Below are 13,439 nucleotides of genomic sequence, written 5' to 3'. Positions count from 1 at the left end.
TTGTGCTTCTATTTCCGACAATGCAGTAATAACCAATGAGTAATCTAACCTAACAATTCCAAAACTACTACCTTATACACACAAGTGTAAAGGGATAAAGAATATGTACATAAAGATATGAATGAGTGATGGTACAGAACGGCATAGGCAAGATGCAGTAGATCGTATTGAGTACAGTATATACAAATGAGATGAGTAATGTAGGGTACAGTGGGGCAAAAAAGTATTTAGTCAGCCACCAATTGTGCAAGTTCTCCCACTTAAAAAGATGAGAGGCCTGTAATTTTCATCATATGTACACTTCAACTATATGACAGACAAAATGAGGAAAAAAAATTCAGAAAATCACAATGAAGGATTTTTAATGAATTTATTTGCAAATTATGGTGGAAAATAAGTATTTGGTCACCTACAAACAAGCAAGATTTCTTGCTCTCACAGACCTGTAACAACTTCTTTAAGAGGCTCCTCTGTCCTCCACTCGTTACCTGTATTAATGGCACCTGTTTGAACTTGTTATCAGTATAAAAGAGACCTGTCCACAACCTCAGTCACACTCCAAACTCCACTATGGCCAAGACCAAAGAGCTGCCAAAGGACACCAGAAACAAAATTGTAGACCTGCACCAGGCTGGGAAGACTGAATCTGCAATAGGTAAGCAGCTTGGTTTGAAGAAATCAACTGTGGGAGCAATTATTAGGAAATGGAAGACATACAAGACCACTGATAATCTCCCTTTATCTGGGGCTCCACGCAAGATATCACCCCGTGGGGTCAAAATGATCACAAGAACGGTGAGCAAAAATCCCAGAACCACACGGGGGGACCTAGTGAATGACCTGCAGAGAGCTGGGACCAAAGTAACAAAGCCTACCATCAGTAACACACTACGCCGCCAGGGACTCAAATCCTGCTTAAGCCAGTACATGTCCAGGCCCATCTGAAGTTTGCTAGAGAGCATTTGGATGATCCAGAAGAAGATTGGGAGAATGTCATATGGTCAGATGAAACCAAAATATAACTTTTTGGTAAAAACTCAACTTGTCATGTTTGGAGTACAAAGAATGCTGAGTTGCATCCAAAGAACACCATACCTACTGTGAAGTATGGGGGTGGAAACATCATGCTTTGGGGCTGTTTTTCTGCAAAGGGACCAGGACGACTGATCCGTGTAAAGGAAAGAATGAATGGGGCCATGTATCGTGAGTTTGAGTGGTCTCAACATGGTTAAAACTATGTAGATAACATGGATGGTCAGTCCTTGCATCCATAGGCCTGTCTATGAATTTGAGAGTAGTTACATTTCTCCAACCCCATCATCTTATTACCAAAACAGTGTTTGAACTGCAGATTGGTTGATTGATTGCTGTGTGTTTTTTTTAAACAGCAACAAAATGGCTGCCTAGAGACTTGGTTTGGTAAACAGCTGAGGGATTGGGGCCTGGATAAATGTAACTACTCTCAAATTCATAGAGAAAGCTATTGTAGCAACCCTAACCCAAAATCTAGCGGCCTCGTCAAGAAGTTCAGACGTCATGGCGAAACAGTTAAGGTGTTGGCTTGACAGTCACTGGACCCAGGTTTGAGTTCAGCTCAGGTCTACCCCCTGAATTCACTACACTATGATAAGACTGGCCATCCATGAGGTCAAAATTATCGTTTTAAACAGATTGAGGCTATATAGTATATTCTAGAATTGATCCATGATGTCATAATGATAGTTTAACCAGGTTTCTAGGATATAAAGTATATTCTAGAATTGCCTGTGTAGATTTCCTGTGGGGGTCAAATTGTTACAGCTGTTGATAACTCATTGTATAATATTCAGCCATTTTATGATCATGCTATTACGTTAAAGGTTAATAACCTCTTGAAACTCTGGGGGCAGTATTTCATTTTTGGATGAAAAACGTTCCCGTTTTAAACAAGATATTTTGTCACAAAAAGATGCTTGACTATGCATATAATTGACAGCTTTGGAAAGAAAACACTCTGACGTTTCCAAAACTGCAAAGTTATTATCTGTGAGTGCCACAGAACTGATGCTACAGGCGAAACCAAGATGAAATTTCAAACAGGAAATGCCCCAGATTTTGGAGGCGCTGTGTTCCAATGTCTCCTTATATGGCTGTGAATGCGTAAGGAATGAGCCTACACTTTCTGTCGTTTCCCCAAGGTGTTTGCAGCATTGTGACGTATTTGTAGGCATATCATTGGAAAATCGACCATAAGAGACTACATTTACCAGGTGTCCGCTGGGTGTCCTCCGTCGAAACTATTGCGTAATCTCAAAATTTGGTTCAGAGGAGAAACCAAAGAGCCACGCGTGATTTATCATCGAATAGATATGTGAAAAACACCTTGAGGATTGATTCTAAACAACGTTTGCCATGTTTCTGTCGATATTATGGAGTTCATTTGGAAAAAAGTTTGCCGTTGTAATGACTGAATTTTCGGGTTTTTTTCTCAGCCAAACGTGATGAACAAAACGGAGCGATTTCTCCTACACAAATAATATTTTTGGAAAAACTGAACATTTGCTATCTAACTGAGAGTCTCCTCATTGAAAACATCCGAAGTTCTTCAAAGGTAAATTATTTTATTTGAATGCTTTTCTTGTTTTTGTGAAAATGTTGCCTGCTGAATGCTAGGCTTAATGATATGCTAGCTATCAATACTCTTACACAAATGCTTGTGTAGCTATGGTTGAAAAGCATTTTTTGAAAATCTGAGATGACAGTGTTGTTAACAAAAGGCTAAGCTTGTGAGCCAATATATTTATTTCATTTCATTTGTGATTTTCATGAATAGTAATGGTAATGAGCTTGAGGCTATAATTATGCTCCCGGATACGGGTTTGCTCGTCGCAACAGGTTTTAAACATACCTCGGTTCAATTACATTCATGAATTGGTTTGAAACCTTTGTTTTAAAACCTTCTCAAAGTTGGTGCCTTGACGGATTTGTAGAAAATGGTTTGTCATAAAACAATATTTTTTATTTATATGTAACCTTGATTTATCTAGGCAAGTAATTTAAGAACAAATTCTTATTTACAATGACTGCCTATCCCGGGCGATGCAGGGCCAATTGTGTGCCGCCCTATGGGACTCCCAATCAAGGCCGGTTGTGATACAGCCTGGATCTGTTTGGGCGGTATTCAAATTGGAGTGGGTCTAGGGTTTCTGGGATAATGGTGTTGCTGTGAGCCATTACCAGCCTTTCAAAACACTTCATGGCTCAGGACATGCCTTTGTGTTCTTGGGCACAGGGATTATGGTGGTCTCCTTGAAACAGGTTGATACAGCCTGGATTCAAACCAGGGTGTCTGTGATGCCTCAAGCACTGAGATGCAGTGTCTTAGACAGATGCGCCACTCGGGAGCCCCTAAACCATGTTCTGTCACCAACTAGTGCTGTCACCAACTAAAATAAATATTGGTCAACCAAGTCATCTGTTCTTTCTACCAATGTGTTTTAACTTCTTGAGAATACTTGACACGCAGACGTCCCAAGTATGCCCCTGGAAATGCAAATGCGCTACGCTAAATGCTAAATGTACTCGTTACAACTCAATCTTTGATCAAAATTCACAAGCAGGGTATTGAATTAAAGCTACACTCGTTGTGAACCTAGCCAGCAAGTCAGATTTTTAAAATGCTTTTCGGCGAAAGCATCAGAAGCTATTATCTGATAGCATGCACCCCCCAAAATGCCAGCTCGACACGTAAACAACAGATTTTGCGATAGCCGGCGCTACCCAAAACGCAGAAATAAAATATAAAACATTCATTACCTTAGACGAGCTTCTTTCTTGGCACTCCTATATGCCCCATAAACATCACTATTGGGTCTTTTTTTCGTTTAAATCGGTCCATATATACCCAAAATAGCTTTGTATGGAAGTTGTGTCATTCAGAAAAAATCATCGTTTTTAAACGCTGCGTAATTTTTTTAAATTAAAAAAGTCGACGATAAACTTTCACAAAACACTTCGAAATCCTTTTGTAATCCAACTTTAGGTATTAGTAAACGTTTATAATCTATCAAAATGATTACAGGGCGATGTCTCTTCAATAGGTCTTCACTTCAAAAACAATGCCATCTGATATCTCCCTCAACTGCATCCGGGTGAAGACTGGGAAAATGGAGTTCAGATAGAAGGATTTTCCAACAATTAATTCAATTGAAAATTAGGACAATGGCGCCATCGTGCGGAATTTGTATGAATTGCAGGCAGATTGCCATTAAATTCTGTTCTCTTTTAACAACTGGTGGAAGTGACTTATGGAAATTATTTTTTGCTTTCAGAGAGCAGTTTTTCTTGCGTTTTTCAATGAAACACACGATCTGTTATAGTCACAGCCATGATTTAACCAGTTTTATAAACTTCAGAGTGTTTTCTATCCACACATACTAATCATATGCATATACTATATTCCTGGCATGAGTAGCAGGACGCTGAAAAGTTGCGCGATTTTTAACAGAATTTTCGAAAAAGGAAGGGGTAGAAGTAAGAGGTTTTAATCAAATCAACAATATGTGCGTAACTTGTCTGATGCTTTAGGCACGCTGTTTGATTAAATAATTACAGATACACAAATTACTCAAGGGAGCCAGTCATCAAAAAACCTAACCAGAAGAAGAAAAACTCTTCCCTCCACCTCCTCACGCTGCTGCTGGACTTCATAAATTCTGCCGTTATGCTCCTGAAGTTTTCAGTAATTGACTACACCAGCGGTCGTCAAACTTTTTCCATTTGGAGTGCTAATTTATCTTACCATTTCTACCGATCTGCGTGCAAGTTATGATTTTCATATGCTCATTTTTGTGGAACATTGATTTAATTTATAATAGTATCTCAAAATCATTGTCTGTGATTTATCTAAATCTAAATGAAAATTATACAAATCTCAAAGTAACTTTTATTGTGAATGCCAACTATGTAAATATAGCTGACATAAAGCCAACAAATAAAAACATTGCAGCCTGCAGGTAGAAAATATCCCGATAAAAATAAATATCCTATAAATCACATTGGCTGCACATGACCTGTTTTCAACGAACTTTAAACATTGTATCATCTATCAACTGGGATGGCCCGAAACCCGTGATAGCAAGCTTGCAACATTGTATAAAATATTCTGGTTCCTCAGAGTTTCCCGCGCCAGTGAGTTTGGGACAGACACAGCTGTCTGCTATTTGTGAAAAGGATAAGAATTAATAAGGTATTTTATGACATTTCCACTGGATCAGAGCATTACATTTTTCCCTTTTATGCTGAGTGGTTATCGAAAGGGCAAGAGCTTGAAATATTTTACGAAAATACTTTGAGGAACTATTGTCATTCCCAATTGATTTTGATTAGACTGTGTTTACTTGCTGTTTGAGGTGGAGAAAAAATAACTGAGATGCTCCAACTCATTAGTGGTGGTGCGTTAAGACAATCAGATATACTATCAGACATCCCCTAATGTAGCTTTGACTATAATTACTCTTCCCTGAAGGAGGAAATGAAGTACAACACCTGTTTGAACCCGCCCTTTCCTGGATCAGTGAAGAGCGGTATTAAATTTAAGGAAAATATCCGAGCCTCACGCTCATCACCGGTGGAAGGCGGGGCTTCCAGCGATGCACCAATTTAATAGTATGTTGTACATAGTTTCCCTCATTCAGGGAACATTAGTTATAGTCATAACGTTAAGCTTGTCATATGATGAACTTCAACTTAAATACTGGATCTTGTTGTGGGACAGTTTTTTGTATTCAGATCTTTGAAATGCACTCTAACTACGTAACATTTAGTGTCTCCTTATGTTACGCTGGGAAAACAGTTTATGGGCACAGAAATCCTAAATCATTTCAGAGTTTGGATTTAGCAATGATTTTAACCGAGAGTCATCTGAAGTTGATTGACAGCACCCAAATGGATAGTGTAATTTATGCGGTTCTTCAATAATTACACATCATTCTTAATACTGTTCCAATGTAGTTACAGTCACATGATCAACTATCATAAGCTGATCCAGGAAATAATTTTCTGAATGCCAGTCAAATGACAAACATCACGACATGCAACAACAACCAAAGTGCTTCTTCATTCATTACTCTGGTAAAGACAGTTATGCCGTGCTCTATGTTGGATCCAACATCCCTAACAAATTGATGTTTATATTGTGTTATTGTCTGCTTGATTTACAGTAGGATCTCGTTAGTCTGTTTGCACACAGAGATACTTAGCTCATAATGTGTAGAGAACGGTTCCTTGATGGATAGGCTATTGAACAACACACAGAGCTATTTTCCTATATTTGTAAATTAGGATCAACGCTTAATTTTAAGAATGTGAAATGTCAGAATAATAGTAGAGATAATTATTTATTACCTTGACTTTGTTGTCCTTAAGCCATTTTGCCACAACTTTGGAAGTATGCTTGGGGTCATTGTCCATTTGGAAGACCCATTTGTGACCAAGCTTTAACTTCCTGACTGATGTCTTGAGATGTTGCTTCAATATATCCACATAATTGTCCGTCCTCATGATTACTATTATCTATTTTGTGAAGTGCACCAGTCCCTCCTGCAGCAAAGCACCCCCACAACATGATACTGCCACCCCCGTGCTTCACGGTTGGGATGGTGTTCATCGGCATGCAAGCCTACGGCCTCCAAACATAACGATGGTCATTACAGCCAAACAGTGCTATTTTTGTTTCATCAGACCAGAGGACATTTCTCCAAAAAGTATGACCTTTGTCCCCATGTGCAGTTGCAAACCGTAGTCTGGCTTTTTATGGCGGTTTTGGAGGAGTGGCTTCTTCCTTGCTGAGCAGCCTTTCAGGTTATTTCGATATAGGACTCATTTTACTGTGGATATAGATATTTTTGTACCTGTTTCCTCCAGCATCTTCACAAGGTCCTTTGCTGCTGTTCTGGGATTGATTTGCACTTCATCTCTAGGAGACAGAACGCGTCTCCTTCCTGAGCGGTATGACTGCTGCGTGGTCCCATGCTGTTTATTATTGCATACTATTGTTTGTACAGATGAACGTGGTACCTTCAGGCGTTTCAAAATTCCTCCCAACGATTAACCAGACTTGTGGAGATCTACAAATAAAAAATCTGAGGTCTTTGCTGATTTCTTTAGATTTTCCCATAATGTCAAGCAAAGAGGCACTGAGTTTGAAGGTAGGCCTTGAAATACATCCACAGGTACACCTTCAATTGACTCAAATGATGTCAATTAGCCTATCAGAAGCTTCTAAAGCATGACATTTATTTTTAATTTCCAAGCTGTTTAAAGGCACAAACAACCGTGTGTATGTAAACTTCTGACCCACTGGAATTTTGATACAATGAATTATAAGTGAAATAATCTGTCTGTAAACAATGGTTGGAATAATTACTTGTGTCATGCACAAAGCAGATGTCCGAACCGACTTGCCAAAACTATAGTTTGTTAACAAGAAATGTATGGACTGCTTGAAAAATGAGTTTTAATGACTCAAATCAAAGTGTATGTAAACTTCCTATTTCAACTGTAGATGGATGGGCTATTTACAGATGGGCTATGTACAGGTGCAATGATCTGTAAGTTGCTCTGACAGCTGGTGCTTAAAGCTAGTGAGGGAGATATGAGTCTCCAGCTTCAGTGATTTTTGAAATTGGTTCCAGTCATTGGCAGCAGAGAACTGGAAGGAAAGGCAGCCAAAAGAGGTGTTGGCTTTGGGGATGACCAGTGAAATATACCTGCTGGAGCGCGTGCTACGGGTGGGTGCTGCTATGGTGACCAGTGAGCTGTGATTAGGCAAGGCTTTATCTATGTATTAATTTATGTATTAATATGTATTCATTTATTTCGGGATTCTGGTAATCCACAGCAGATTTATGGAGAAATGCTGTGGGTGAGTTGAAAATTGAATGGTCCCGGCATAGAAATGTATAGTTGACATTATATCATAAAATGTATTTCATCCATACTGTGTGTGTCCCATTTTTGCAACTTTGGAAATAAATGAACTGTCCATCCATTGCTCCTTCCTGTGTTGACTCACTGACTTGAGGGACTAGGAACTAGCTTGATATCTAGCTCAAGCTTGCCAACGTTAACCACCTTGTACTTTTCATGCACTGTGTGGTTGTGTTATCTAGTAGGAACCCGTTAGCACGGTAGGCTCTGGTGCCTTCTTTCCGTGGGTTCAAAACGACAGAGGAAATCAACCTACTTGCTCGTTTTTGTTTTGTCAACTTTTCATTAGGGGGGGTTACGTTTGATACCGGAGCTACGAGCCATGCGTCAAAATCGCTAAGCAGATAAAACCTGTTGGGGCAAGGAGTTCCCCTCAGGGAACTCCACCTCCCATTCAGCTGAAAAGGTGGCGCAGGGAATTCAAAAATATTCTTTAGAAATATTTAACTTTCACACATTAACAAGTCCAATACCTCAAATGAAAGATAAACACCTTGTTCATCTACCCATCATGTCAGATTTTTAAAATGTTTTACAGCGAAAACACAACATATATTTATGTTAGACCACCACCAAACCAAAGAAAAAACGCAGCCATTTTTTCCAGCCAAAGATAAAATCACAAAAGCAGGATTAGAAATAAAATGAATCACTAACCTCTTGAAAATCTTCATAAGATGACAGTCATATGACATGTTACACAGTACATTTATGTTTTGTTCGATAATATGCATTTTTATATCCACAAATCTCGGTTTACATTGACACCATGTTCAGAAATTCCTTCAAAATATCCGAAGGAATTATAGAAAGCTACGCCAGATAACAGAAAGACGCATCAACTTTGACTAAAGATACATGTTCTACATATAATTAAAGATACACTGGTTCTTCATGCAACCGCTGTGTCAGATTTTTTAAAAACGTTACGGAAAAAGCCTAACATTGCAATAATCTGAGACGGCGCTCAGACGTAACCGCCATGTTGGAGTCAACAGAAATACGAAATTACAACATAAATATTCCCTTACCTTTGATGATCTTTCATCAGAATGTAGTGCAAGGAGTCCTAGTTCCACAATAAATCGTTGTTTTGTTCCATAATGTCCAATACTAGTGTCCAAGTAGCTGCATTTGCTATCACTTTCAGATCACGTGCCCAAAAACTGACTGCTGGTCCAAGATAACTTGCACGAAAACTTCCAAAAGATATATTCCAGGTCGAATAAACTGGTCAAACTAAGTAGAGAATCAATCTTAAAACCTCTTCAGTCTACCCCCTCCTTTTTCGAACATTCTGTTAAACTTCTTGATTCTACTTGAGACGCATATGTCTCAAGTAGGCACCTGGAAATGCAAATGCGCTACGCTAAATGCTAAATGTACTCGTTTAAACTCAAACCTTGATCAAAATTCACAAGCAGGGTATTGAATTAAAGCTACACTCGTTGTGAACCTAGCCAACAAGTCAGATTTTTAAAATGCTTTTCGGCGAAAGCATGAGAAGGTATTATCTGATAGCATGCACCCCCTGAAAATGCCTGAATGCGACGTAAACAAAGACTCTGCTTATCCGACACAGCACAAAACGCAGAAATAAAATATAAAACATTCATTACCTTTGACGAGCTTCTTTCTTGGCACTCCTATATGCCCCATAAACATCACTATTGGGTCTTTTTTTCGTTTAAATCGGTCCATATATACCCAAAATAGCTTTCTATGGAAGCTGTGTCATTCAGAAAAAAACATCGTTTTTTAACGCTGCATCATTTTTTAAAATTAAAAAAGTCGACGATAAACTTTCACAAAACACTTCGAAATCCTTTTGTAATCCAACTTTAGGTATTAGTAAACGTTTATAATCTATCAAAATGATTACAGGGCGATGTATATTCAATAGCTCCTCGTGTGCAAATCAATGGCTGCCCATGTCCACATTAACAACATCCTGGTGGAGACTGGAAGAAACGGAAGCCAGATAGATGGATTTTCCAACAAAAAATTCAATTGAAAATGACGACAATGGCGACATCGTGTGGAATTTGTATGAATTGCATGCAGGTCGATATTAAATTTTGTCCTCTTTTAACAACCCATGGAAGTGACTTATGGAAATTATTTTTAGCTTTCAGAGAGCAGTTTTTCTTGCGTTTTTCAATGAAACACACAATCTGTTATAGTCACAGCCGTGATTTAACCAGTTTTAGAAACTTCAGAGTGTTTTCTATCCACACATACTAATCATATGCATATACTATATTCCTGGCATGAGTAGCAGGACGCTGAAAAGTTGCGCGATTTTTAACAGAATGTTCGAAAAAGGAGGGGGTAGAAGTAAGAACAAATTCTTATTTTCAATGACGACCTAGGAACAGTGGGTTAACTGCCTGTTCAGGTGCAGAACTACAGATTTGTACCTTGTCAGCTCGGGGATATGAACTTGCAACCTTTCGGTTACTAGTCCAACGCTCTGTGTGTGTTTGTGTTTTACAGATGGCAGAGAAAAGCAGAGCACCAGTGTGGGACTATTAAATGGAATTGGCACCAGGGAAAACAAGGTGTCTTATTTGTAAAAAAAAAAAAAAAAAGATGTCAGCAACGGCTAAATCTAAAAATACCACTAGCCTGAGGAATAACCTTAAGAACACCGACCCAAAAGCCCATAAGGAAGCAATGATGAAAAAAGCAAACGCAAATTCTTCACAAGGAAAAAGTGATACAGACACGTCACAGACATCGCAGGCTATATACAATCTTACAACTTTTTAATAAACAAGCAAAATGGCAGGACGAAGACCCAAGGGCCAAGAAGATGGATGTAGCAATTATTGAGATGATTGCCACTGACAACCAGCCATTCGCAGTGGTGTCTGACGTTGATTTTCAGTGGCTGATTACTCTTGCTGAACCCCGGTACAGGATCAAAGATAAAAATATTTTCGCATCGAGATACTAGATAAAACACATGAAAGAGTTGTGATGAAAATGAAGAATCTGGTGGCACCAGTCAACGCTCCACACATGGCATTCACAACTGACTGCTGGTCAGGCACTACAGAGTCCCTGATGAGCCTTACTGGACATTTCATTGACAATGTCTGGACAAGAAAGCAGGTTGTGCTGAATGTCAAGACTATGACTGGATCACACACAGGAAACTACATCAGAGAGATGTTTTTGACCATGTTGGAATACTGGGAAATCCACACAGCATGTGTAGTGCTGGTCCTCAGGGACAGTGGGGCAAACATGGTGAAAGGTATGAGACTGGCAGAGCTTCCAGACTTCAGCTGCAGTGCGCACACCCTATAGCTTGTAATCAATGATGGCCTATCCAGTCAGAGCTGTGCTAGACATTATTGCCATGTTGAAGAGCTGTGCAACTCACTTTGACCACTCTGTACTGGCCAAACAGAGGCTGAGGGCCATTCAGGAAGAGCTTGGCCTCCCCAAACACAGCATCATCCAAGCAGTTCAAACTCGCTGGAACTCAACACTACACATGTTGCAGAGGATGTTTGAACAGAGGCATGCACTGAATGTGTATGCAGGTGAATATGGACACATCAGCAGTTTGTCTGCTGCACAGTTGGACATTGTCTCTAACCTAATTGAGACTCTGGCACCTATGGAGGAGGTGACACTGGAAATGAGCCACTACAACTCTACAGCAGCATGCACAATCTCCAGTGTGTCGGTGCTGAAGCTGATGCTACAGCAGGAGGGTTCTTCTACTCAAGGCATCAAAACTTTATGGAAGACTGTTAAGGGATTTTTTATCAATAATTACTAATTATGTATACATTTCAATCAGGACTGACTAATCAGAATAGTATTATGTTACTGTATAGATGTATGAATTTTCTTTTAATCCTAGTACTGAATATAATGTGTGTAATTATAATCAAGAATTAGAACATTGACTGTCTGTTCCTTGGTAGAAATGAATGAAGTTATCGTCAGACTGGCTAGAATGCTTATCTACACAGGAAGACCTTTGCTCGGTCATAAATTATCTAAATTGGTGGGAGACTATGTGGGAAGGCTTGAGAACTATACTGCCATTGTACTGGAGTGGAGAAGAGACGGGACAGTTTGAAAACTAATGATGTCATTTTCAGTTTATAACCTGTGGTAAATTGTATCGTGTTCAGTACTCTCGAGAATAAACACTACTGATTGATTTTGAGACTGGTCTCTGTCCATTTTATGCAAATAAGGGTCTTACAAATTCTTATGAGTGGGCAGAGTGTTTGATTTGATTTTATTAGGATCTCTTTTAGTCCCCATTTGGACTAATCTTCCAAGAGTCCTTAACATTAAAATACAATTTATAATAAAAACACACTTTCACAAACATACATAATACACTAGCATAATGACCCAATAAATACTCAATCAAAAATATTTTTTTTGTAAAAAAAAAATATATATTCTTCATCTACTATAGTCCCACAACATTTCTATATACTATATTTAAATTGTTTTTAAATAATACTTAAACTTATATATTGAAAGGTTTCTAGTTTGCTCAGTTAATTTATTCAATTTCTTTATTGCTCTAAATCGAAATGTTATTTTGCCCATTTCTTTTTTCTGTCTGGATAACGCATAGATGGTGGACAATCTATTCCTAGTATTTACAGAATGTCTGTCTCTTACCAACTGAATACCATTGTGAATAGAACTTGGCCATTTTAAATGATGTATATTATAAAATAAGATAAGCATGTTTTTTTCAATTATCTTGTCGATTGATGACCAATCGACGGGGGCGGCAGGGTAGCCTAGTGGTTAGAGCGTTGGACTAGTAACCGGAAGGTTGCGAGTTCAAACCCCTGAGCTGACAAGGTACAAATCTGTCGTTCTGCCCCTGAACAGGCAGTTAACCCACTGTTCCCAGGCCGTCATTGAAAATAAGAATTTGTTCTTAACTGACTTGCCTGGTTAAATAAAGGTAAAAAAAAAAAAAAAAAAAAACCAAGAACACTGCGCATGACTGCAACAGAAGAACCATATCTCCGCCTTAAAACAATCCTTGCTGCTTTATTCTGTGCATTCTGCAGCCTCCTAACTTCACTAGATGATGCATTTCCCCAGACCACCAAACAATAGTTCAGTGTTTAATTGAATTGGTTAAATGAAACAAATTAATTTAATTCCTGTAACAAAGACCATGTTGGACAGTCTGACAAGCAGGTTCTCCAAGGCCGAGGAGACAAAGTGCCTGGTGCTGGAACTGTCCTGGATCCACTTTACAAGAGCTATGCCTTCAGCTCAGGGACAGCACTAGAGAAAGCAAAAGAGTGGCTGAAGGAGGAGTCTGTCCTACTAAGGAAACCAAATCCCAGAGCCACAGCAGATGGGACGAGTGAAGAGGAGAACCCAGATCCTGGTTCAAAAAGGCAAAGAGTCCAGGTAGAACAGCCACTCAGTCTGGTGGACAGCCTCTACGCTAGAATCCTTGG

The 13,439-nt window shown here is 39.1% G+C and overlaps 1 pseudogene; it reads left to right on the top strand.

Annotated features, from left to right (window-relative positions):
- The first annotated feature begins 7,730 nt into the window (after positions 1–7,730).
- Positions 7,731–12,136, top strand: LOC139412580 (zinc finger BED domain-containing protein 4-like; annotated as a pseudogene).
- The last annotated feature ends 1,303 nt before the right edge of the window (positions 12,137–13,439 follow it).

This window comes from Oncorhynchus clarkii, chromosome 7 (genome assembly GCF_045791955.1).
Source record: "Oncorhynchus clarkii lewisi isolate Uvic-CL-2024 chromosome 7, UVic_Ocla_1.0, whole genome shotgun sequence".
Lineage (NCBI taxonomy): Eukaryota > Metazoa > Chordata > Actinopteri > Salmoniformes > Salmonidae > Oncorhynchus > Oncorhynchus clarkii.
Note: the sequence above shows the minus strand (reverse complement) of the source record. Positions and strands in the feature narration are given on the sequence as shown.